We start from the raw sequence: 27,170 nt of genomic DNA on the forward strand, positions 1-27,170 counted from the left end.
TAAATATTTAAGAACTTGTTTCTTTGTTAGCATTTAAAGAATTTAGACTCAGTGGCAGTTGTCCTGATGGAAACAGAGATTTTTGCAACAACCTGCTGAGAAATAACAAGAAATATGCTAATCACTGCATAAGCTTGAACTTTGACAAATTTAAACCCACTTTCCGTTTTCTGTTCTGTTTCTACCAAAACCAAACATGAAAATTGGCATGTCTCATGTTATTTTACAGAACATTTTATTTGGAAAGCTTAACCTAATGAAAGGGAAATCACTCTCAGGTAGAGGAACTGCATCACTGACCCATCAATTACCCTCACTCTAAAATATATATTCTTAAAATGTCCTAACATTCCCTTTAATGCCAATTCCCAGAATGAATTTACCTATAAACTTCAATTTTCCTGTAGTGCTTAAAATGCAGCAGACATAAAGACACAGGCCTGGGAAGCTGTGAAAAACCCTGACCAAAAATGGGCTTTAATACAGACAGAGACATTAGTAAACTGAAAGCAGACTCCAGGTCCTAGATGTTTAGAGCTCTCATGTGAATATCATATGTGTGTCATGTAATAGTACTTTTTAATGGGCTTCAAAATGCTGACCGCGTGTTCTCCATGCTCACCCACCTCTAACAGTGCCAAGAACGACAGTAGCACTACCACTGATCTCCTGTTATGTTTCCAAAGTCTGCATTGTGCCCTGGACACTCTGAATATAGGCATATATCCCTCTTCTAGAGGGCCAGGAAAAGTAGATGGCAAGTGGATAACAGGACCAGACTGGAAATAAAAGGCATAAAGAGAGACGGGGAACTGGGCAAAAAACCCAGCATGCAGAGGTGGGAGAGCATCTAGGGATGAATGAAAAGGATCCTCAGCTTGGTTCAAAGACGGGTGTTAATACTGAGGGATGCTTCTCATTGCAACAGCGGACCGGAGCTGCTCCCTCAGGGGTGTCCAGTGTCACCACCCATGAGCTCCCAGTGCTGTGGGCACAGAGCTACCAAGATCATAACTATATAGCCCTGTAATAGTATGGTATTGTTACTGTTAGCCACGGGCCTTTAGCTTTGTATTGAGCTTTCAAGGCCTCAGGGCTGAGCCTTGTCACTTGCTCTCACCAAACTTTTCTTGACTTGCCTGCAGTTTTATTTTAATCTGGTTTAGCTGACACAGCAATTTCTTTAATTGGCCAGGTGTCTATGGCTAATTTGTTTTACTTGTGTTTATTTTCATACTGTACAACTATAGTTTTATATAGACAGAAATAACAAGCATATGGTCCATGTAGTGTGAGATACTTATGACTCTTAACACAATGATGTGGTATAGCAAAATACAAGCCTGGCACAACAGCAGAGGCTTTGAGAAAGGGAGATGCAGGACACAGCATACAGGAGTACAGGCAGGGGATGATAAGAGATGGGGCACAGGCTGACACTGGAGACCTTGTCACTATAAACAACTAACCCATGGTAAATTAAAGGAAATACAGACCCGAAGCTGGACAAACCTGGTTTTAGAGGTAACAAAGAGAACAAAGAAATAATATCTAATATACAAAAATGGCACCAAATATAGACTATTTGGATGTAACCTGGAGCTACAGACCACTGAAAAAAGAGCAAAGGTGTAAAATTATGTTAGAAAACAAAAAGAGCCCCAAGTGGATCCTAGAGGGAGGAAGAAGAAACTACCAACATGAACATCATATCCCTCCCAACAGACAACTCCAGATGCTGATGATTTGCCATAAGATCCCACAGTCACCAACACCACTACCAGACTGAAGCCACCAACCCTAGGACCCAGACAAGCAGTGGAACAGTGAGCGTAACACTAGGAAAAGGGGTGGAAACTAAAAAATGTGAGAATAACTGTTGTAACTGATTATTTTTTCTGAAACAGTTAAATCTTGCCTAGTAATGATTAGACTCTTGAGATTTCAGTTATACTAACAACAAATTCTTGGCTTTACTAACATATAACATGCGCTTTCTCCTTGGCCATAAACAAAATTTTGAGCGTAATAACCCAAACAACAGTGATTGCTGCCCTCCAGCCCCTCCTTTGGGAGGAAGCAGATAATCAGAATCTGCATCCTCTGTTGCACAGGCCCACTGAGGCCGAAGGACTGAGCCTACCTAACAGGTGGTCAGGGTTGTCCGAGGTATCCTACTGTTCTAAGGAGTAGATTTAAGACTGGCTAGATTAGCCACATTAATTATTTCAACATTAATACTCAGGAACAAATGCCTTTTGCCTACAGATTACGATTTATTATCTTAGGGCTTTTGTACCTAAAGGCGAGATCCCTTCACACGTAGGATCTTGACTGGGAAGGACTAATGGAACATCCCTGTAAGTAACAAAGCAATTTATCATCTCATGTTCCCACCTCTGATACTTGCTGTTTTGCCAAGAGTCCACAAGGATTCAAACTTGCTTATCAACCCCAAGTACCACAGCTACAGGGAGAGGGAAGTCTCACTTCATTGCTTCTACTCTAAAGCTATCAGGATTTCCACATAACCAGCATGGGGCTAGAAACTAATAAAGATGGAAGCCATCTTTATGATTAGGGGTACTGACTGTCTTCGACTAACTGACTTGATACAAATTCAAAATAGTCCATTTTAGGGTCTCTATGAAAGTTATTACATAAAATATAGGTAATTAATTTCTGTACATTGTCATTACATATACCTTCATTTTGGGGGCAGAGAGGAAGGTTAAAAACACACATTTTTTTAGAATAGTCTCTTCTTCCACTAATGAACCATCCCCAAAGCCTGGATGTTATACAGATGTTTCATCACTGACCCTCCTGTTGCTAAAATGGACAGAAATAATGGCATTCCTATTTTCCCAACGCTTTTTACATTGGGTAGTTTCTAAATGCTGTCCCTCCTTTATTGTGATAAAGAAAACAGTTGCTATGACACAAGGTGAAACCAAAAAGCTCCCTTTCTCTAGGCAAAGGAGAACAGCCTACGTCACCAAGTGCAGCAGCTTGTGACAGATCTTTCTCTCAGACCTGAGTGAAAATAAAGTTTCATTTCTAAGCTTTGAATTCCCCTGTGAAAACCTGAACAGAAATACATGGAATACATATACTGTATCACTGGCTGGCAAAGATGCAAAAATTATTCTTCTAGACCTGTAGGCTATTAAGACAAACCCCTCATGAAAACCTCTGGCTATCAGTAAATGAATCACTATATCTCAATCAGGAGATAAATAGCCATTTTAGGGAAGTAACTGTAATCTCAAGAAGCTCCTACTTACTTTGCAGCACAGGTAAATTGGGATTTGGAAGAAATAGTACTACCATCTTCAGCAGAAAAATCTCAAAGCAGGGCACAAACAGGACTGCATGAAATCCCACAGTGTACTAATAAGATAGATGCTATCCACCTCTTATGGCAGACTGGAAAATAGCACACAGCAGTTACAAGCCCTCAAAATACGTCAGGAGGAGCTCTGAGAACTGAACCTAGGGCTTACAGGCTCCTGCTCCAGCCACCCCAAGGCCAGGAACAACAAAGGATGAAAGCTTCAGAGATATGCTGTGGGCACAAAGATAACAGCAGGCCAGTTTTTCTGTTAGCGTGAGCATGTAGACACATGTGTAATAGTTATATACAGAATCCTCTACATTTCAGACGGGACATTTCACTTGGAAGAAGTTAGATTTGCGCAAACAAGCTCAAAGCATCCATCCATCTACTGTGCAAGTCACTTCCTTATGCCTGTGACTAAAGGCATTCCTCTTTCAAAAGAAACACCATAGCAGTTCTTTCTCTGGTGTCTGTCAGAAAATAATTCATTCACAAAACCTGACACACTGCTTTTTTAAACAAATAAATTTTAATAATAAATGTTCAACATATTTAAATTACATTTTCACCCTAAAATCATTATATTTTTCACAAACTCTTGGAGATCAGGGTATTAACAATATGTAATATTTCTTTATTTAAGACAGAACAGCCAATAGATAAAATGATTTGTGATTTGCAGTACTGTGCATTCAAGACTGCAATTTCATAAACCTACAAACAGAATTATTTCTTCAGTAAAGTGGAAAATCATAAATTTCATGGAACATTAGATTCCTGCATGCCACCACACCGGTCCCCTAAAAGTGAGGAATGTTGCTTCAATGCCTTCACTGCAACTCCTGGGCTACACTGTCTCCAGTTTTCACTCCAGAAGAAATATGCAGCTTATAAGAATTTAGGACTGGGAAAGCTCATACACACGCTGAGCAATTCTCTAAAAAAATATGGCCTACTAAGAGAATAGTGATGACTTAGGGAAGATGGAGCTGACCTCTTGCAGAATGTCCATTTGCTACTCTGTCACATGTCAACTGCATGATGTCAAATGATTCAAATGACTAATGTTCAAGAAGCATGCCTTTCCCCCATTTCAGCATGTTTTTTTTTTATTCTGATGCTGATGCTTTTAAATTATGTTTCTGGGCCTTATCCAAGAGTACACAGCTTTTTCCTCAAGTGGAAGTAATTCAGGGACACATGCTGGTTTTCCTGTCCACTTTCTTTATAGCAGAAGGATTGAGTTCTCCTGGATGTTGAAAAGTGCCATGGTGCAAGTGGAGCAGCAAACTGGTGTGGTCAATAATGGTCCTACAGTGCAGGCTGACGACTGAAGCTGAACTGTGAAAAATACCAGAGTAGAAGAACCTGTCAAAGAAGGAATATGATAAGTACATTCAAAATTAAGCATAATATTGTATTTATGTAAATTAAAAGCATTCGGTAGGAATTCAACATATTAAAAACATGCTAAATAGGAGACCACATCAAGCCCATGAACACTTTCTAGTGGCAACTAAACCTCACAATGTGCTGAGATGATCTTGCCCAGTGCTATTGTGACCCTCTATGTCCTACTAGCTCCAACAGGATTTAAGAGTGCTTAAGAGTCCCCAGAGGAATCATTCCCTTTTTAAACAGTTGACTTGTCTTATGCAACCAAAGAATATTTGCTTCCTAATTAAATTTCCTCTGCTACTTTCTTTGAGCTGGGTTGGAAACACCACAGCCAGATTCAATCATCCCACCTTCCCAACAAGTCACACTAGGTAAAGTTTCCCTCTACATGAACTTGAGAAGACAGTAGCTGGAAAAAATAAAAATTAAAAAAAATCATGTAGTACTGTGACACCTCCCTGTTTGGAACAAAACTTTGGCAGTGAAGCACATGAGAGCGAGAAATTATAACATAATAGTCCTTTTCTGAAAACTGACTGAATAAAAGCATAAGTTTACTCCAAGATGACTTTAGAGGTTATTGACCCAGCTGTTCATCCCTCCATACCATCCACATCCAAAACTACTCAATTCAAATAGACTGAGGGAAATGGTTTTGTATTTAAATAGATGACTAATGCTTATAAGTTAGTAAAGGAAGAGTTTTGCCATTTTAAAACGGCTTTGATGAGAAACACGTCCTTCTCTCTCCTTCTTAGACCCTTAGCAATCATTTGGAAAGCAACATGCATTTTTCTGCATATTCTCCTCTAACCGGTAGGGTTTGAAATCAATGGCACCAGCAGAACAGAGACAATACCCTTGTTTTTTGTTGTTGCTGCTGAAAGTTCTTTCCATTTAGATTATTCATTTCTTGTCCTCAAGTGAAGAGCAAAGTTCAGACAGCAGCTGCTAAGCCCATTGCCACACTAAAGCACCAGGTCATTTGGCAAGCGTGCAACCTCAGGAATGGGGCTGAGCGCTGGGAAGCTCCTGCAAGGCTTTGAGAGAAAAGGACTGCAGCCATTGCTTCTTCCCATTCTACCTGCACCCCCTTTAATGGTGGAGAGGGATTGCAACCACACCTTTTCTCTGCCTCCTAAAGTGGAGTTTGGCTTTACAAGTCACAGGATAGAGGTGTCTGCATGGCACCCATGCATGCCACGGAAAAGGGGTGCTTCTGCTCTAAGGAAGGCAAGTCCATTGATGGAGGAGGCAGTATGTTCTGCCTCTCTGAGCTTGTAAGAGTTTAAGCAGCTCTAAGAGTAAGTGTATTTGATCTAAGACTAATGAAAGCTCCTGTGCAATGTCGTTTCACATGCTTGTAGCCATCCCATCTTGCAAACTCAACACTCGCTTTGAGAGCCCGATAAAAGGAGGAGAAAATTGGGTGGCATCAGCATGGCTGCCTTTTGGAAAAACTGTCGAACCAGCCTGTCCAATAACACTTTCCTCTAGAACTACAGTCACACACACACACCAAACACAACTGGCTTTCTCCAGAACAAGTTCAGAGCAGAGCTTCCCACAATGCCGTAACAGCCATGCTGCTTCTGTGGGATTTGTGAAGGAACCTTGGCCAAATTAACATCAAAAGGAGTTTTACAATAACATCATTAACACTCTGTTATTGACAAGTTATTTAGCATTGAGTGTGCTCAGACACTATATTGACCATATATACTCCCACCAAACAGCCTAAGCAAGCACCAGAAGTAAAATGTCTGAAGTGCCAAATTAACGCCACAGTGCATTACAGAGGAAAGTTTAACATCTGTAAGACTGTGTGTTAAAAGGAAGCTTTTTCCCCCTAAGAGTTTATCATTCTACTAAGAATCCTAAGAACTGAATTCAAGGTTTAAAAGCTAATCAAACCAGTGAAACAAAGCAAGATGTTTTTCTATCCACATTACACTGAACAAGTCTTCCCCGAGCAACAGCTCCACCTAAAATCAAGCACTGGCAAGTAACAGAAGGGTGGGGGGTTTTCTCAAGAATCCTTTTCTGCCGCTCTTTCCCATAGTAGTAGGGTGCCTAAAACGCTCTACCGTGTTTGCTCACGTGTCTGTGTTTCTCATTACCCCACTGCTCTCGTCCCCTGATACAAATGTACTTTCTCAGTACTCTAAGAATCCAGAACAAATTGTAATATTAATCTTGTTTTGCCACAGAGTATATCAGACAGCAAGTGGATTAAGTTTCCATATCCTGCCTTGCTGATGTCTGTTAGCATTGATTAAGAGAAAAAGATTTTGAACAGTAACTCACTTTATAAGACAATTTAATCTTTGGTTTCTCTGCCTGCATTGGCCCCATTATTGCCAGTTTTGATTCAGTGGTGTGGTCATTAAACCATTAAAAATTACAAATCAGTCACTGGAAAGCCACCATAATGCAGTGTCTTTGAATAGTGGTCATGAGACCATGACTTTTTTAAGGTCACCTATGAAAGTTTTGCCAAACATCCCTGAAGGAGCATATCTTAGCTTTTCTCTTCTCTTCAGTGCAATAGGAAGACTTATATTTGGCAGACTTGTAACCCCTATTACAGTTCCAGGGAGTCTTCAAGAACTGTAGCAAGATGTCAGACCAATAAGCAAATAATCGGTGACAAAATGAAAGAACAATGTTTCCTGGAGCAGGTTCTTCTAATTCTATGAAAATTACAATTTCACATGTAGTCTTTTCTAAGTGAATCGGATGTCATCTAAGTGGGATGTACCACTGCCTCTTACAGAGTTGCATTTGAATTCCTGAAAAAAAATTTCTGATTTTGTACGGAGGGAGGAGGAAAGAAGACTCAAAATTAACAGTTTTTATTGAACGGATGTAGAAGACAAACACCTAGAAAGTAGATTTTAAAACAAAGACCTAAAGGCAGAGTAGAGTGTGCAATTTCTGTCAGAAAACATAAAAAGAAAGAAGAAGCAAATGACACTATAGGAAGGAAATAACCGCAAGGCTTTATGTGTGCATTGCCTGGATGACGAGAAACATTGAAAGTTATGCTTAGATACGTGGTGCAAACTATTGCAAGATAATCTCATAGCTGAACTGTTCATACTGAACTGTTAATGCAACTTGTTAAGAAGCGACGAGAAAAAGGGACACGGGAGGGCACACATTAGTTAGCTGGTCTGAGAGACCAAGGCACAAAAATGCACGTTTCCAGTCTGCTTTGAGACAGGAAGAAATAAAAGTTTAAAAGTTGCAAGAGTGAGACAGAAAAGGAGAAAACATAAAGCTTGAAATCTCTGGCTTGTAAAGAGACTGAAACTGCAAATATACCTCTGGAGAGCACACCAACACCATCTGACCCATGCGAGTGCTGGCAACCATTGCTCTAGACAGTCCAGGTAGACAATTTATCTTAACAAAGGAGCAATAGTGAAGAATAATGCAGAGCTGGAAGGAGTGGAAAAATTAATTTATAGCAATATATTATTAATTAAAGTAAAATATCTTTTATTAATCACTGCCAAATTGGTAACTGTAATAAACAGGAGCTAACAGAGATATTTAACATCAGTTATTCTTCATAGGCCATTAATAATAGAAGGAAAACTGGGATTCTTCCTGGTCAAAACTAGTAATGTGTTATCTCTAAAATACAGTGGGAGCAGTGAAGGTGGTTTTGTAAGGAGGTAACACACAACTACTTTGAGTATTTAAGCTGCACTCACTGAACATAATTACAGATACTTTCAAATATCTTTAAATATTTAACTACTTAATCTTCACAATATGTCTGTTAAATAGATGCTTCTTTGTACCCCAAATTTACATAAGAGAAACATCTTTTAAAGATTATTTTTAAAAGTGGATTTTTTCCTTCATGTGGTGCTGGAAACTGCAAAATATACTGTATAGATGCCTTTGCAGGTGCAGCTTTGTAGACGCAGACATAAATGAGAGGTTTTCAGCTCTTTGATTATTGCTGCCATTTAAGCCAATATTCACTACAGGCTTCAAAACACGGATGCAATTAAGTAAAAGGACAAAACCATATCTGCAAATTTCCAGTCCAGCCTCAGGCTCCTTTAAAGTTCAGCGTGGAGAATCAGGGCCCTGCTCATGACTGCACACCACGAGCACTCAGCTGTGCCAAGCGCAGACTTTGCAAGTTCTTGGCACTTCACCTCCAGCTCAATCTCTTGACGGGTGCCGCTTTTCTGAGCCAAATTTCCAAGCAGAGGGAAGGAAAGGAAGGCAGCGGGCTTATTTTAAACTTGGCATTTAAGCAGAGAAAATGCATAGAATAATTAGAAAGACTTGCAACGACCATGTAAAATTTACCAATAGATTTTGACCAAAGAATTACTGGTTGATCTAACACTAGATTCAGAAGCTCTATACAAAAGTATATGAAAATAGTATAGCTAGATGAATGAACCCAGATGTTCCTAGGGCATAGATAAGTCACTTGTACCTTAATTATATTTTTAGAAGTTACCAAATGAAGAGTGGCTGCCAGACAGTGAGCGAGAATAAAAGGACGAAATGGGGCTTCTACGCCTGAAGCACATGCACACAACTCTGCTTAGTCTTATTGGGTGTTCTGCTTGAGCATCTGATGCCAAAAGCTGAATCTTAGATGAGATAACGTTTAATCAGGTTTATTTTCATTAAAAAATAAATAAAACCAACCCAGAAAAATAATATAGCCTAACATAATTCATTTCAATTTAAGCCTGATGCTCAGGCTTAAGGCTTAAGCAATAGGACAGGACTATTGGGTGACACAGAAACACAAAGCACACACACATATATGCATGCATGCACAGGAGTCCCTCATGCTGCTGAAATAATAACTCTAAAAGCGCGGTGTGGTGCAGGTCTCATAGCAATGGGAACAGTTGTATTGTTTTAGTGAGTTGTGGACAGGACAGGCTCAACACGACTTTGAAACTTAAGATAAAACTTAGTCAACTAGAAAAAAAAAGGCAACAATACTCATGTAATAATAATGCTCAGAATAAAGTACAGCACAGTGATTAAGAATATGGGGATGAGTCTTTACATAATGATATGTAACGCTGCATAAACACTAGTGAAAGTAACTTAATGCATACACAAATGTAATTCTGCAAGTATTTGACAACAATGAAAATCCAGGAGAGGAAATGTTTGCCATAGTTGCTAACAGCATTGCAGTTGCAGAGGAAAAGACTAAACAGAACCTGGCTGAATGTTTCCTTCACAAAATTGATCCTCCACAGCCAGGAAATTTAGAAAAAGAGTACAGGGGATGAAACCACGGGATAAGTTTGCCCAGGACCATCATTCCAACAGCTCTACTAGAAGGCTTTAAAGAGTGCCTACTTTGGTTACGAAACTCTTTTGACTGGTCGCATCACTTCTAGTCAAATAGAATTATGCTGTCACTATCTGCTCACCACCTGGACCACTGACTGGTTGTCCAGTGCTACAGTACCTGTGCAGTGAGTGAAAGACACTATTATACCAAAATTCTCATCTGCTTGTCCCAGAAGTAGCATTTTTCACCTACATTATACTCACATGATTAGAACAGATAATGCTCCAGCTCTTTTGCACTTCCAAAAACTCAAAGCAGCCATAAAGGTATCTTGACTGCTGATTAAATTGGATTTAGAGTTGATTTTCTATGTTAGTGTTTTTAAGAAGCCAAATCACAGCTATGAATGAATAAAAGCTGGCCTGCTTTGTACTGATGTAAGTGATGACCTAAGTCACGAGGCTGAACAGGGTCTGATATCCGTTTTCAACAAAGTGGAGGACTCAGTGGTATTTACTATTATATATACATGTGTGGAAATATCTGTACATAGAGATTTATGACCCTTGCTACAGCAGCAATCCTTGTGCCAGATTTTTAAAGGCACATAAATAAGCAAGTGACATGGCTAGTGGGATTTACCAAAGCATACGTAAACCTCAAGAATTCAACTTCCACCAAAAGTCAGCATGTACAAAGGTATTTTATAGATCCTCCTGCAGATACAAGTGCCCAAACACCTTTGTCATTCTGCACTGAGGCCCCATGAGGTTGCTATGAGCAGAATATACACCACCATGATGTTTTATAAGACCAAAACATCTGGAAGCTGTAAATATGTAAGATGTCAAGTCTTCTGTCCACAAGGTTAAGCTGAAATTAGTGGCATCTAGAGACATATGTATTTTTGTGCACCTGGCCTAAAACTCCTATTTTATGCCAAAGTTCTTCATCACAACAAAGAATGGAAGAACAAAGTATCAGCAAATACACAGACCTGTCCCTAGTTTGTTTCTCAGATGTGTGTGAAGTACAAGGTAGGTTAGTTAATAACTGACCGAGTTTGTAGCTGCTCTGTCTTGTTTAGGGATCCTTTCTGGAATCCAGTCTGAACTAGGTTGAGCAAAGTCACACTATCATTGCTTCCAGATGCTCTCGGAGGGGTGAGATGATTTCTGTAAGATTAAGTAGTGAACAGCTGCTTGAGGGAGCACATTGCAATCAGAGATGACACTTTTCAGATGAGATGTAGAACAGAAAAGCTGATCCATTTGTTTGGCCCGGAGTGAACTTCATAAAGGATTCAGCTCTGCGCCTCACCCACATAACTGAAGCTCTTCCAGCATATTTAATCTGAGATTTTTATCCCCTGCTTTCTAAGGTCTTCCAGAAGGGCAAACTAGTGGTCTTATGCCAACTTCTGAACTTGATTAAGCCTCATTGTTACTGTTAGCTCATTCCAAAGCCGAGTTTCATAAGCAGACAGTCTCTTCCCTGTAGTGCAACCATCTTTGCTGACCCTTTCTAGGGACATTCAACATGTTGGGGCTAGAAAAGATTACTTCTATAAATCTGATGTAAAACAGGGTATTTCAGTAGGCATAAAAATAATGTATAATTACAGAAAGCTTCAAGAAGCAATGGGATGTGCCCACTACTAGCAATGTGTCTACTACTAGCTAGAGAATTGTTAGCATTCAAGAAAGACTGAATCAGAAAGGAAAAGCATCGGTCCCAGATGTAAATGACACTGCTAAAAATCTTTGTCACTGAACTTGTGTTTGGTTAACCTGATTTCAACTTTGAAAACTGTTGACTCAACATAGCATCTCCAGTTTAACAGGTTCAGGGTCAAAGCCATATGCTCCGACAAGGGTGTGACATGAAAAACACTCCCCCTGACATGGTACAGAAGCACAAATCTGTCTAATGCAATCTGAAGACAGGCGCTGGTAGGCAGTGATGATCAGCTGGCAAACAGCTATGTCTCAGGACAGATAAAGTAGGAAGTGTTCAAAAGTCAACATATGCCAAATAGTACCATCCTTCTTCAACTAACACTTTAATTATTGAATACAAAGGAAAACTGTGGCCACACAAGGCACTATTGTGTGGTAGTTATGGGAAATGCTGACATCTTAAACAGTGGCTAATAGTGTTCTTAATTGCTTTTAGAATAAACAAAACAGATAAATCTTCCCACATAAAAATTTTATCACTGAGTTTCAAGATCTCTCAAGGAAGATGCTGGCACAGGTTTCATTGTATTTTGCTTCAGTCTGTCGTGAATGCACTGAGTGGCACAGGGAGAACGCAGGCACAATATATTACTGAAGGACATTTGAAGAGTGAGAGCATAGCCACTTTACTACTTGTGTAGCTTTGACTTACAATGTACAGAGGGATACATTCAGAATTTTAAGTATAAGACTAATAGGGTCACTGAAGATAGGGGATTGCTGAAGGGAAGAAAAAACAATCACAGAAAGCAAAATTCAATAGCAGAGCAAAAGTATAGTAACTGGTTTGAAAAGAGCTTTGTGTCTCTGTGGGGCATGCGTATGTGAGTGGAATATCTCGAATCAGAAAGTGTTCTAAGATAACTAAAGCATTTTCAGATTTTCAATGTCCTCTAAATGACCAAAATTGTCAAGGTTACACCCATCTGGAGCATTCAGCGACACACACACACAAGCACATGTGCAAAAGAAAAAGGAGTTAGCAAAGCCCTGATGGTGCGAGAGGATGAATATTTGGTGAGCAGAGCGCAGTGCATACCACGGGAGCGGGTCACATCGGCACGAACTGATGCAAGTGCAGGCTGCAGTGTTATTTATGACAAGTATTTCTGTAGTCAGGGAAGTTACTCCATGTTTGTATCGCCGTAAGTGGAGAAAAGAATTTGTTCCACTATTTCCAGCTACAACCAGAGAGTGAAAATATCAGCCCAAAGACACTCGCATTGAAAAAAAAAATATCCATAGCCTACATATGCACAGAAAAGCATAGGCCCTGAGGCAAAACCTGACAGCTATATTTATACCAACATGTAGGAACTGACTTTGAGAGTAGTTTCATGAATGCCAGGACGGATCAGCCATCCCACCCACATCAAGTGATGACTCCAAAACCATCGAGGTTAGTCTTAACTGAAGTTCAGTGTGACCCCTTACAGAGAGCAGGGACAGGCAGCCAGGGGACTGCCCGATTGTAAGTACGCCACATATCTCAAGGACTTAAGGGCAAAGAGGTGAATAGAGTTGAATAAGGTCTTGTCCATGAGAAGTCAGCAGAGATTCCAAGGTGTAAGGTTAGTGGGAGCTCACGGTCAAAGCCAGTTATCAGTACAGTCACAAAAACATGGGAGGAAGGGAAGGATCGGGGATGGGGCAGGGAGCCCAAGGAGTACTGCTCTGTTCACTGGCAATACTGAGGAATTCCTCTGCAATTCTTCTTCCACACATGGCATCCTCTCCAGATGTCCAAACATCATGTTTAACTGTGATTTATCTCAGAGAAAAACCAAGATCAGACCAAAATCCCCAAAACCCACCTATCAATGCTAACAACTACTTTGAGAGCTGTGAGGAAGTGCAGTTTTTACTGGAATCGATCAAAATGGCGAAATTCAAACAAAAAAAGAAAACAATTGTGAAAATGTGCCTGTTTTACTGAAAAAGTCTTTGAAATTTTGCCATATGATTCAAACTTGAATTAGGTACCTTTCAGATTTTTTTTCTTCTCTGTTTTTTCAAATTTTTAACTTTGTTTCATTTCCAGTTGCGTTACAGCACACAAACTTGTCAAGAATCCTGACTGCTTTCTCTTCCCTTACCTGCGCTGAATGATATACTGAATGCTACAGGTCAAACTGTTTGATCCTTTCCATGCTTTTAAATAAAACATCTCAAATAAAATAAAATAAAATATGTTTTCAAATTTTTACACAAAGCATTTTACTTTGACCTTATGAATATGAAAAAAAATTGTTAGCACTTCTGAAATGAGACATTTTTGACTCTTCATGGTGTTTTTTATCACCTCAGGCTGAGATACAGTTCTGAGTTCTTAGTTCAGGGCTCCACTTATAATTTATATCTATCCTCATACCCCCTCCTCACAGTTCCTGCAGCATAGACTATCACTGACTCTCCTCAGACAGGAGTTTCTCCGAAAAGTAATCTTCTTGCAGCTGCAAATATATCTTAAAAAATGTCTCTAGGGATAAAAAGTTGACTTACAGTCAACTGCCACAACACTGCCTGTGGTAGGCAGGTTTTGCGGTCTCTATTTTGCAATTAGGGAAAATGAGGCATGCATTTCAACAATTTGCCATCCTGAAGGTTTGTGGCAGAGTCCTCAAGGCCAGGTGTAAGCAAGAATCTACAAACTTACTGCAGCCATCCAATTCTGTATGATATGAACTAATATTAACAGAGGAGAGGGGGATAGCTTGGTTCATTATCATGACTGTGAATGTTCCATCTACTCAATACGGATTATGACAAATGATAACACTGACTTCAGGAAGTCTTGGGAGGAAGCAATATTCAATTTCTTTCTGCATTTGCAAATAACCTGTGTTATGCTGGGGAAAATTCAGTGTACCTTCCAAATGCATTTTTCCTACCACAAAAAGTAACAACTCTGAACGATGCATTAAAAGCAAGCAGAAGTGTAAGCCGGAATGATTTACATAGAGAACTCTGTCAAAAGCAAACACAGAGCTTTGGCTTTCACTTATCTTGTGCCTAAGAGGCATTTTTCTCTGAAGGGCCGGATGTAAGGATTTGTAGCCAAAATAATAAGGTAAAAAATATGGTCTTGTTTATATCCTTGTCTATCCTACTGTTTGAGGGGGAAACCTGTACCCCTACTCCTTTTTTATTTTGTCTTTGATCTTCAATATTTGTTCAAAGCTCCTAGACATCGAGCAGCCCAGTCAAGTAGGAGCTGCAGTGGAGGCCCCAAAGACCTCCTCAGGAGGTCAGATGGTGTTCCCAGGAGACAGTTCCTATTCACACTCTTTGGGGAAGAAAACTGGCATTTCTGAAGCTCAGCCATTTTCTGGCAATATCTGAAGCAGGTTATCAGCCAAACATACGAAGCTATAGAGACCCCCAAGATAACTTGAGCCATCATAGTATTTGTGTATTTTTTAATAAATGTTTTCACCGAGAAAGAAGCAGTCATCCTGAACCCAGGCCTTGCACCACTGGTATTGGCAGCAGCCGCAGTCAGACAAATGGGCATAGCTAAAATCCCCTGGGGCGCTATGAAGTGCCAAGGGAATCATACAGTACTGTCCTAGGTGTCTCCAGAAGTTTTCCTGCACTGGTTCTCCTTTACATTGAGCCCAGCTGCAAGAATGGAATCCCTAATGCACCTCCCATACTAAAAGAAAGGCAGGAGGGAAGTCAAGAAGAGTGTCCCAGGGGCGGAGAACACAGTATTTCCTTTCTACACCGTCACCATGGAACAATTATAATGAAAAATGTGAATATTATTGTATACATGGTAAAACAATAAGTATTAATGGTACACTTTTCAAACGGGACTCATCTCACTGCAAGAAAAGACTTGTTTAGTAAAGTGGCCTACGTTTGAGTTGGTGGTCTAGATAAGATTTTTACACAATGGAGAGAAATAGACTCTTCTGCAACAGGATTCATCTCATCCTGAGAGGATGGAGGAGATTGGATGATTCACACCTTAAGAGGTTATTTCTTTCCACCAGTAACAAAAGGACCCTTAGAAAACCACCTCAGAGGAGGGAAATGCGGACCTCCAAAATCTGGAAAAATGAAGCTTATCCTGCCATGATGACTTCAAAATCCATCAGTCATCAGTAAAACTCACGTTGTGGCAGGACAATACTCTTCTCTTTCACTAACCATCATTATTCCACTCCATCCAAAGGCAGTTAGAACATGTACACATACATACACAGAGTATCTCTTCACTCTCAATTTTTACTTTGCAGAGTTCTACCCCCTTTCAGATAAAAATGAGAAAAATCTGAAAAATATAAATTATCTAAATTGAGATGCTATGTACAATAATTCTCATGTCCTCCTTTCACTTATGCATGTCCTTTACTTCTCCTGGACATTCCACTTCAAAGGTTTAACCTTATGACATTTCTCTCCTTCACTTTCTATGCTTTTCTCCTTTTCACCTTTCTTCTTTTTTTCTTTTTTGGGCATGTTTTCTTCCCCTTCTCAGTGAGCTGATTTTTAAATCAGTTTCCTCAGGCGATCTCCTTTAACTTTTTGCCCTGCCGCCTTCTTTGAGTTCTTCCTGTCACTCCAATCTTCAAAAGGGAAAGAAGGAGGACCTGGGAAACTATAGGCCAGTCAGCCTCACCTCCATCCCCAGAAAGATGATGGAGCAGTTCATCCTGGAGGTCATCTCCAGGCATGTAGAGGACAAGAAGGTTATCAGAAACAGTCAACATGGATTCACCAAGGGGAGATCATGCTTGACCAACCTGATAGCATTCTACGATGGCGTGACTGGCTGGGTCAATGAAGGGAGAGCAGTGGATGTTGTCTATCTTGACTGCAGTAAGGCATTTGACACTGTCTTCCATAGCATCCTCACAGGCAAGCTAGGGAAGTGTGGGCTGGATGAGTGGACAGTGAGGAGGACACAGAACTGGCTCAACAACAGAACTCAGAGGGTTGTGATCAATGGAGCAGAGTCTGGATGGAGGCCTGTCACTAGTGGTGCTCCCCAGGGGTCTGTGCTGGGTCCAGTCCTGTTCAACGTATTCATCAGTGACCTGGATGAAGGGACAGAGTGTAACCTCAGCAAGTTCGCTGATGATACCCAGCTAGGACGAGTGGCTGATACACCAGCAGGCTGTGCTGCCATCCAGCGAGACCTGGACAGGCTGGAGAGCTGGGCTGAGGGGAACCTCATGAAATTCAACAAGAGCAAGTGCAAGGTCCTGCCCCTGGGGAGGAACAACCCCACGCACCAGTACAGGCTGGGGGCTGAACTACTGGAAAGTGGCTCCACTGAGAAGGACCTAGGAGTGCTAGTGGACAGCAAGGTGACCATGAGCCAGTACTGGGCCCTTGTGGCCAAGAAGGCCAAAACTATCCAGGGGTGCATTAAAAGGAGTGTGGCCAGCAGATCAAGAGAGGTTACCCTCCCCCTCTACTCAGCCCCACTGAGGCCACATTTGGAGTACTGTGTCCAGTTTTGGGCCCCCCAGTTTCAGAAGGACACAGAACTGCTTGAGCAAGTCCAGCAGAGAGCTACCTAGATGGTCAGGGGGCTGGAGCATCTCCCTTATGAGGAAAGGCTGAGAGACCTGGGTTTGTTCAGCCTGGAAAAGAGAAGACTGAGGGGGGATTTCATCAATACCTATAAATATCTAGAGGGTGGGTGTCAGGACGATGGGACTGGACTCTTTTCAGTGGTGCCCAACGACAGGCCAAGGGACAATGGGCACAAGTTGGAACACAGGAAGTTCCACCGCAATATGAAGAAAAAACTCCTTTCCTGTGCGGGTGCCAGAGCAGGGGCACAGGCTGCCCAGGGAGGCTGTGGGGTCCCTTCCCTGGAGACATACACACCCCGCTTGGACATGGTCCCTTCCAACACCTGCCGTTCTGTGATTCTGTGACTCTGTGATTCCTCTGCCCTTTCTTCTCTGATTTCTTGGTACCCTTCAGCAAGACTCTGACAGTACTTCCTTGGGAATCTCTCCCGATCTTACTCCTACCTGTTGCTATTACATAGAAGAATAAAGTTAAGAAGGCTTAATTCTCCCAAACCTATGATTCTATCTAAACAGTTTAATTACTATCCTAACTGGTCTCAGTGACCTTCATACCTCTGCACCTTTTAGAAGTTTATACCAAGCATATTTTGTATCATGATACACAGATATAAAATACAACATAATCAAATATAAAATATAAAGTTCCATGGATGGAGACAAAGAATCAGAGAGAAAGTGATCTTCATTAAGTCAATGAGCTATTGAATAGCCAGTATATTGCAGGAGATGATACTTGGTCTAAGATATGAAGACCCCGCATTTTAGCTAAATGACTGAAAATATACTGAATAAGTCTGAGGGAAAAAGAAGTACATATGTTGAGGGTAAAGATTAATGCCATTCAGATCCTTTGAGGGACTTGCTAAGATCAGCCCTGATAAGCTAATGCTTTCTCCCAGGGATAGGTTCCCTTTGATGCATGTAAACCTGAAGTGTAAGACATGCACAGATAAAAGAATTCCTTAGAAGGTGTGCATCAGGAAAGCATTTAGAGCAAGTCTGTAAGATAAAGGGAGACAGAGACCTTTCTGATTTAATCTGAGTGTAAGAAGAGTAAATCTGTTTTTCACTTGTTCACTTCATTTGTAGAAATATTAACTTCTATATAATCCATTTGGTCTTAAGTAACCAGTTTACTTTCACTTTATCTGAGGGCATTCTTCTCCTAGTGATGTAACCTGAGGCACTGGGACACCTTTAGTGCTATAGGAAAGAAACAAGGATTGTAAAATGACATGGTAAGTAGGAAGGCTCTTTGACATGTAAGAAGACAATAGAGAGCACAGCTAAACCACAAAAGCGTTATATGAGTTTTGTGAGAGTGTCCCGATAGCCTCTTTGCACTGCAAACCTTCTCCATCTCCATACATCCCAATCCTATTTTCAAACTCTTCCCAAGCTCCCATGACTTTCTAGCAACACCTACCTGAGCCCCTGAAATCTTCATGTCACTCTCCCATTCCATACACACATCTTTTTCATTACTGAGAATTTGGCCCTTTTCTTGCACAGGCTAATTCCTCTGCCAAGAGTAATGGAGTCCCTTCACAATGACAGGCTACTACATCTAGAGGTAAAGAAGAGTATGAGGAGTGCTCTAAAGTGTACATGCTTCATGCCCGCTTCTGTCAACCCAGTTTGAGCAGAAATTCAGCTGGGAAACTAGCAAAGCTATAAACGTGCCTACACAGGGACACATCCAGAAAATGCCAGCCTTACACTTCAGAAGGATATAGAAGAACTTAAGAAACAGTTGCTGTACCCTACTAACAGCCTGTGGGTAAGTGCTGGTACAGACATCTCATGAACCGCTGTTTCCTGGCCGTAAAGACTAGACATCTTGTAAGAGGTCAGCAAGAAAAGCCCAGTGAAGAATATTCCACCTTCTTTGGTCTCTAGAGAAAACATATTGGTGTCGAATACCTTCAGTAATTCGGAATCCAAGGGTGATCAAACTTAAACTTCAGTGTTGATGACAATGTGTTTAGGATGACAGAATTCTGATTTCTCAAGAATACATGTTTTCCATTAGATTAAAAGTAGTTTTTTCTTCTTAAGGGGAAGATAAGGCTTAGTTATTAAGCTCACACTAAGAAAAATGCAAAAAGGACATAGCACCAAGAGAAGAAAATACTTTCTTCAGGTATACTGAGTGTTAAATTAGAAGTTTAATGATCCAGTGTAATAATCCTCTGAATTCAAGAAAGGCATGTGGTATCCAGCTGGCCAAGAGCTATTTTGACTATGTGCCACCACAAATGTAAAGTCTCATTTAATGTCTGTGGAACAAGACCAAAACATGAACACAAATTTCACACCAGTCAAGTGCAAAATACTTGTTTGGTTTCAGGTCTTTGAGTTGATCTTTCCCATGTTGCAGCTCACAGTCAGATGCCTTTCCAGCTGTCAAAGTTTGCCCTTATTCTTTGCCCAATCTATCCCTGACCGAATGATCACCAAGATGCTGAAACTTCATCTAATTTCTGACTTTCTGCTCTAAATGAATTGTAACTGAGATTTAGTAATTGGGAGTAGAGGTGCGTTTACCTCAGGAGAGAAGGAAAATGTGCTTGCCATACAAAGGCTATCATTTCATTAAATGAATAAAAATACCGCAGAAGAAACTTCCAGAGAATATATTGGTGAATATATTGAGACCATCAAGACATAAATTAAATCTGTTTTTTTGCTTTTGGTGTCTAATTTATGAAAAAAAACTCTGGATGTAAAATTCCAACTGGCACGTGTTCTGTCTGTTCATACTGAGAACATGAAGGCATTTTAAATCATACCTTTTTTGTTGCTCGTAACACATTGCCACATGAGAGGGCTGGTCCACAATTTTGCCCCCTCAAGAGACAGATGTCCCTATTAATTTTCTCAGACTATAAGTTTCAATTTGTCCTCTTCATTTGCAGAGAGCTGAAAAAGAAGAGAAAGGAATATCAATTCTTGCACTTCATGATACATAGTCTTCATGAATATATCTCTCTTACACTGTGTTACAGCCTTTCCATCATTTAACAAATTCATAACAACTGGCAGACACAAACTAACAACTTTGTGTGTTAGCGTAATTACAAAAAAAAAAAAGGCTCCAACACTGTTTATTATGAAAATATTGTGCAACTTAGTAAAAGAATGCACTTACCGTGAGCTTAAGTTTGTAGATGGAGAAATGTCTTGGATCCCTGTTACATGGGCCAGATGGACTAGACTGCCTAATCTTTTGGGCATCCAAGGACATCGTACGCAACAGCCGCTGGCAGTGGAGGGTGGGAGACGGTTCCATGTCTGGGTGTTTTCTTTGCGAGGCTATCTTGAAAATGAAGAGATTTCTTTTGCTTTTTTATCACCATCTTGCAAAAAGCATAGATGCAACTATCTTCAGGATTTCCCTTTCAGGGTATTGTTCTGTTAATGTAAGAGTGTATTTTGGATGTGTTTTATTTTCTTTCTGATATCCTGTCTTTTAGGCTTACTTAGATCCTAATTTAACCAATTTGCAGAAGTAGGCAACAGGAATGAAAAGAAGTGCCTCTTATTTCCCAGGATTTTTCTATTCTCCTTATTTGTATTCATCCTCTAGGCTTCTTCATGAAGAATCACCAGTGTTTCAGCTAAAGGCAGGTTGTTTAAAAAGGGAGATGCTTAAGTGTCGTATTTCCTTTGAATATTACACGTTTGAAAGTTAGAACCAACTAACACCACTGTAAAATTTCTCCCCTCTCATTTCATAGGTCTGTGTTGACCAAACAAAATGTCTTGGGAACAGATGTAGTAGGGGGAGAGAAGTCTGAGGGAAAAAAGCAGTCAGACAAACACTATGCACAGAAAGCATCCACAGCTGTACAGATCTGATTGTTGTTACCAAGCTTCTATAGAATTATTCACTTGCTACCTATACAGCAAGCACAGGATCATAGTTAGGGGTACACTAACAAATCCCATATTGAGAGGGACTTGTTCCATTGAACGCGCTTACCTGGCCCTGGCTCCTACCCAGGCAGCACGTCAGCCACCCACACCAGCACGACGCCTGCACCCATGCAGAGACAGAGACACAGGCGCTTCTGCCCGACTAATTTATTTTCAGTTATAGTGTTGACCTTCCCTGTAAACTACACCTGGAAAGGTTTGAATATTCAAGTGATTCAGAGCTAAACTCAAGGAAATTTTAATTTGTAGCAGAGCTACAAGTAAAACAGAACAAACAGGGTGGAGACCAGGTGAGAAGCAGTCATCCTGACGGGGAAGCAAGCAAACAGCTTCCGGCTGTAAAGAAGGGGACTTATGCAAACACACTGATTTGGCTATTCCATCTCACAAGTTAACAGTTTAAGGATGGCAGAACATTCTTCTTGGTCAAAAGGATATCTGTTGGCACAGGAAAGAATCAAATTCAGAGGAGTTTTCTGACGAACAAGCTCCTGGGCAGGAGGCCAGGACGCAGTTTTCAGGGGTACGAGCAATACCACCAGCAGAACAGAGACTGACTTAGCATTGTCCCTTCTCAATACACAGTCAGTCTCTGTAACCGCACTAAAATAGTTGTGTACAACTGTGTCTGAGTTGGAATTTCATTTCTTAACACTCAAAACCAATGATTCACTTCCATGAGGAAGACATAGCTCTTTGGCATATTTATAAGCCTAGATTTATTTGGATTTTGTGAAAATGTGGCCAAACACCACTATGCCCACCTTTCTGTGCATCTTCTTTAGACCCTGCCTCTGATACACTGTCTTTCCTTACATTATACTGTAAGGTCCTTTAGCTATGGCCATGGAAAAATGCTTTCAGAGCCATCTGGATGATCAGTATCCTTTTCAAATTTGATTTAGGCTCTTAATTGATTAAAAATCAGAGCAAGCCAATGATACAAGGGTTTAGAGTCACAGAGCCTGTGAAAATTTAAGGAGTTTGTTCTTCCAGAAAGTTCTTGGATATCTCTGATGTGTAGCTGGTAAAACAAAGCAGAGAAACATGCAAATATATAATTTACACCTATATAAAAAATTTTGTAAACAAGCATAAGTCAGACATTGTTGCATTTTATCTTGCTTGGAGAAAGTGTAGAGCAGTTGACTGAATTCAGTGAAGTTGGATTAATTAACTTAAAGTGAAGGACATGACTGAAAATTCACATTTCAGAAGGCAGGCGGAATGGAAAACCTGCACTATTCACTTTGTAGCTCAGTCAGTAACACGTATCGAAAGCAAGTGGGTACATAGATCTCCATTCTCCCAAATGGGAAACTATTTGTCAGCTACTGCCTAGTTCAGTGATATATAAAATGCCTTTATATTTTCCCATAGGAATTTGGAAAAGAAACCAAAATCTTTTCAGAGTCCACTTTCTTTCAGCATTAAAACAACCCTCTAAAATGGTGCTCTCTAGTGCACAATAGGAAATAAAAGGGCACATAAAAAGCTCCCCTGGTTAGCACACAGACACATCTTGGGGAGGAGACATAAATTCCCAAGGGATTTGCCAGAGCAGGACTGAAGTACCCGCTGAGCAGTACTGCCGGGGGACGTAATGTCCACAGTTGAATGGGCTCACTGGTGCTGATATCTGGGGTGGGAACGACTCTGGAAGGATGCATCAGGGAGAGGAGAAAAACCTGACAACATGAACCAGAATGGCCGACCGGTTCTCCCATTTCCCACCAGCATGGCAGGGAGCAGGTCCAGCACAGAGGTATGACCAAAGAAGAGCTGGTTATAAAATTTAAAAGGAAGGATAATCCAACGGCTATGGTTTTCTTTCTTTAGACTCCATTAATAATATTTGGACTAGTCCTCTCAGGCCAGACTTCAAAATACAGGTAGAAGTGGTGGAAGCCTTTAAAAATCCCATCGGATGACCTAGATAATGTGTGCAGATGTCTGAGTGCCTGAACAAATCTGGCATCTTCTTCTCCTGAACTTGAGTTCTTCATCTATAAGATCTGGCCAATGGCAGCACCCTTTCAGGAGACCTCCCAGGCTGCAAATTTTTAGTCTAAATTGGTTAAAATTGATCAGATGTTAAGAATGGCATAGGAAGGAGAGGAGGGGAAATACAAACACACATACCCTACCCTTATAGACCCATAAGCTCTGGTTTCTTAGGAAAGTAGATTACTACTTATTTTGTGCATAATTCACGGCTTCATCTGACCTTAAAATGGAAGAACACTTCTGCTTTCAGAATTGATGTTTCTGTTATATCTGGGCTGGTGGGGTGTAAATTTTTTAAACCCTATTGAGCTGCATTCTATTGGGAAGCAAAATGCCAGATTTAGAAAACAATTACTTTAAAAATCTTTGTAAAATTTCCTTCTTCTAGTGGTCACAGAGCCAAGCCTGTCAGAGTTCAAGGAGCATCTGGATGATGCTCTTAGTCATATGATTTAGCTTTAGGTAGTCCTGTGAGGAGCAGGGATTTGGACTTGATGATCCTTATGGGTCCCTTCCAACTCGAGATAGTCTATGATTGTGATTCTTTTTCAGCCAGCAGTGTTTGCCGAATATGAATGGCATTTACAAATAAATTTGGTTATTTCAGATTTATTTTAAAAAAAAAAACAAACCTCATGAAAAATTTAATTCAGATCCTGAAAACCCCCTATTTAAAGTCATGGTTAGTTTAAATCAGATCTCCTCCATTTCAGTTAAAGCAATCACCTGTCAGTTCTTCTAGATTTTAGATGAGTAACATATGAAAAATAACCTATATGCAGACTCTTAACAGAAGAAGAGATATAAACTGTCCATGGGTTGTCTATACATATGCAGATATACTTGTAGAAGGCATATAGGAGGTCTATGGGTCACACAGACACCTTGACCTGAAATCATGCCTAATGAAGCTGCCACTGCCACAGTTCACTATTGACCAGCCCTTGAAAGATTGTCATGCACTGCTAGACTGTCAGTGATGGATAAATTGCTTTCTTCACAAGCTTTTCCCACAGTTTTCTTGACATATCAGGGCTTGTGTAAGAATTTAAGTTTCAGTGAAGGCTTGCAGGCAAGCAAACAGCAATAATTTAAAGCTGTCAGGATCAGAATCAGTTATAAATACAGGCAGCTGCCTGAAATATCACACCCAAGAAAACATTCGGGTCCTTGCTGGAAATCGAGACAAGGCCCCTGCACAAAATCAATGACCTGTTTCTGACCACAGGAAATTAAAAAAAAAAAAAAAAAATAAGCAAGCCAAATTAAACCACAAAAAGACGTGAAAAAATACAGAAAAATAAATAAAGAGGATATCCAAAAATAAAATAAATAAATAAATAAATAACCAAACAGGAAAATAGTTAAAAGAATTGGGTTAAAGTATGTGTTTTATATCACCAATGAATTTAGGATTTATGTTTAGGATTTATGTTATTGTGGAATTTAGGGTTTATGGTGCTGAGTATTCTACTGAAGGCAGCATCCTTCATAAAGAGTTTTATCCACACATCAGATTCATTTCCCTTTTGCTCCCATGTCCATGTCTCCATTTATAAGTGAGAGAAACTGGAAAAACATAGACGAGTGCAATATCACGGCTCAAGAGTGATATCCCTGTTTCCTGATAAACTATTTGGATCTTTCAAAAAGTGAAAAAATGTAACATTGGACCACAGATGCATTTGATAATGTCACTGTTTCAGTTTGCCTTTATTACATACACCAATATAATCAGAATTAAAGGGGCACTCTTCCAGGCTCCTCTTCAGTATAAGAAAACCCTACTTGCCTGATCTTGTTCTCTCTACAAACCCTGCCTCACTTGCTTCCTTAGACCAGCATTGTAATAACACTATTATTGCTGCTAGGTAAAATGTCCGCTGAGTCAGCACACTGAAACTTGGAAAGGTGTGTTTGTACACAGAGGATTCTTTATAACTGACAATATTTTTGCAAGATGCTTAATGGCACTTCTTTTTTTAAGGTACTTAAAGTATTGCTGAAGCTTTCTGCTTTCTATTCACTAGGTAATCATGCACATTTTCTGCTTTGTTAGGGGATGAAGATAAATAGGCATTTACATTCTCTGTTGTGTTGCAATGGGCAAATAGTAGAAAACTGCATGGTAATGGAAATCTCAAGCAAACTGTTCTTTCCAAATGCTCTGAATATTGCTCTTATTGCTATGAGCTACGAGTCTACCTGAGAACAATTCTGCAGTTTCCACAAGGGCATTTTGCAGGCTTAATTAGAGAAATTCAGAAGTTTTGTTTGCCAAGACCTTTCTTCTGATAGACACAGAAACCTCCCTGCTCAAGCAGGGTTAACTAAAGCAAGTTCCTCAGAGCCATGTCCAGTCAGGTTTTTAATGTCTCCAAGAACGGAGAGTCTACTGCCTCTGTTCAACCGTGCACAGAAGGGCTGGATGCTGACACAAAGACTGCATAATCATTGACTTTCACAGCTGACCAGAGAAAAAAGTAAAGGCAAGAAAACACATAAAATATGTATGAATTAAATTACAGCATGACTTGCAATTTAGTACAATAGAATCCTACCTAGTGATGCCCAGAAATCACTGAAACCAGAGCATACGTTCTAGTATAATCAACCTATTGTTTTAATGTGACCTTACCATTCACAGTTCACATGAACAATATCCATTTCATGGCTTTACTTTAATAAAAATTTTATGAAATAATCTTCCTAAGTATAAATCTCTGTTTTCCTGCTTACTTTTATGAGCTAAGAGGAACTACAAGCTGCATCCTACAACCGTGCTTTAAAGAATGCCAAAGGTTGCTAGCTAAAGCACTGCTCACTTTAAGCATTCCAGCACATTGAGAAAGAATAGCTGATGGTTTGTGTATATTTAATTCCTGATTAAAAGAAGAACAAGAATTTCCTGTTTCCCAAGAGTCACCCTAGACTCCTGTCACTAGGTTAATATCATTGTTCAAAAAAGAAAATCGCAATAATGTTTACCATCTTCGGATCAAGCTCATAAAATTCACCAAATCCATTTAGAAAGGAGTCCAACCCCATCAAAAGAAACTCTACCTTTTTGAATCAAGCTATTTAAATGTCTGCTAGGTGAAAAGTTTTGTTCTTTGCTTCAGAGGACAGCTACACCATGCTGCGAGTATCGAGAAGCAACACAAGCAGATACAGGCTGCAGCAGTCCTGACACGGACAGGGACCACCACCACCGCTTCTGAAGAGCAAGCGGCGATGGGACTCATCATCTGCTCGGTATGTGTAACAGCTACGGTGCTACTCACTAGTAAGCAATGGAAAATTGATTTCGTATTGTTTGCGTTCACAGAAATAGTCTAAAAATGTTAAAACCGTCTTTAGACACAAACATTTCCCTATGAGAATTCCCTGGTCCTGTTCTGGGATTTCACTAGGGAAAATGCAGCTTTTTGATGCACCAGATGTGCAATATATTGCAAAATACATAAGCAGGAAGGTGTTTTATGGAGAATTATAGGCGTGCATTTTACTTATCGTACACGAAGTGTGCAAAAATTCTTCTCCACATTATAACGCTGCAAATGCATGAAATAATTTGAAACATGCCAGTGAGCAGAAGAGGAATTTGACCTATTCTTTGTGCTGTGTATTTACTTAGACTCTGAAGAAAGGTGCAAAGAGCAACCTTTCTACTAAATTCCTTTTGAACATAAACTTCATTGCATTCACCTTAGCAGAAACATAACTTAGTTTAATGGTGCCACCTGGTGACAAGTCTTACTCGCTGTTCCCATACCTTGTCAAGCAAGAAAAAATAAATTCATATGCTAGAAATGTTCCCCTCGAGAGTAACCCCCCCACACAAGAACTCCATCAGCTGCAGTAATTACTTGCCCTAAGGACAGTATTGTATTGTG

At 40.2% G+C, this 27,170-nt stretch overlaps 1 long non-coding RNA gene across 2 annotated transcripts; it reads right to left on the bottom strand.

The window, feature by feature from the left end:
* Window positions 1-3,951: 3,951 nt before the first annotated feature.
* LOC135311577 (uncharacterized) lies at window positions 3,952-26,887 on the bottom strand. Of its 2 annotated transcripts, XR_010371236.1 has the most exons (4): window positions 26,784-26,887; window positions 20,480-20,643; window positions 20,121-20,250; window positions 3,952-4,708 (listed from the first exon to the last, which is right to left on the bottom strand). It is a non-coding gene; the product is annotated as an uncharacterized LOC135311577 (long non-coding RNA). The 2 variants fall into 2 exon arrangements; XR_010371235.1 differs by lacking the exon at window positions 26,784-26,887 and having other exon boundaries at window positions 20,480-22,004.
* Window positions 26,888-27,170: the final 283 nt, after the last annotated feature.

Source organism: Phalacrocorax carbo, chromosome 1 (assembly GCF_963921805.1).
Source record: "Phalacrocorax carbo chromosome 1, bPhaCar2.1, whole genome shotgun sequence".
Taxonomy (NCBI): domain Eukaryota; kingdom Metazoa; phylum Chordata; class Aves; order Suliformes; family Phalacrocoracidae; genus Phalacrocorax; species Phalacrocorax carbo.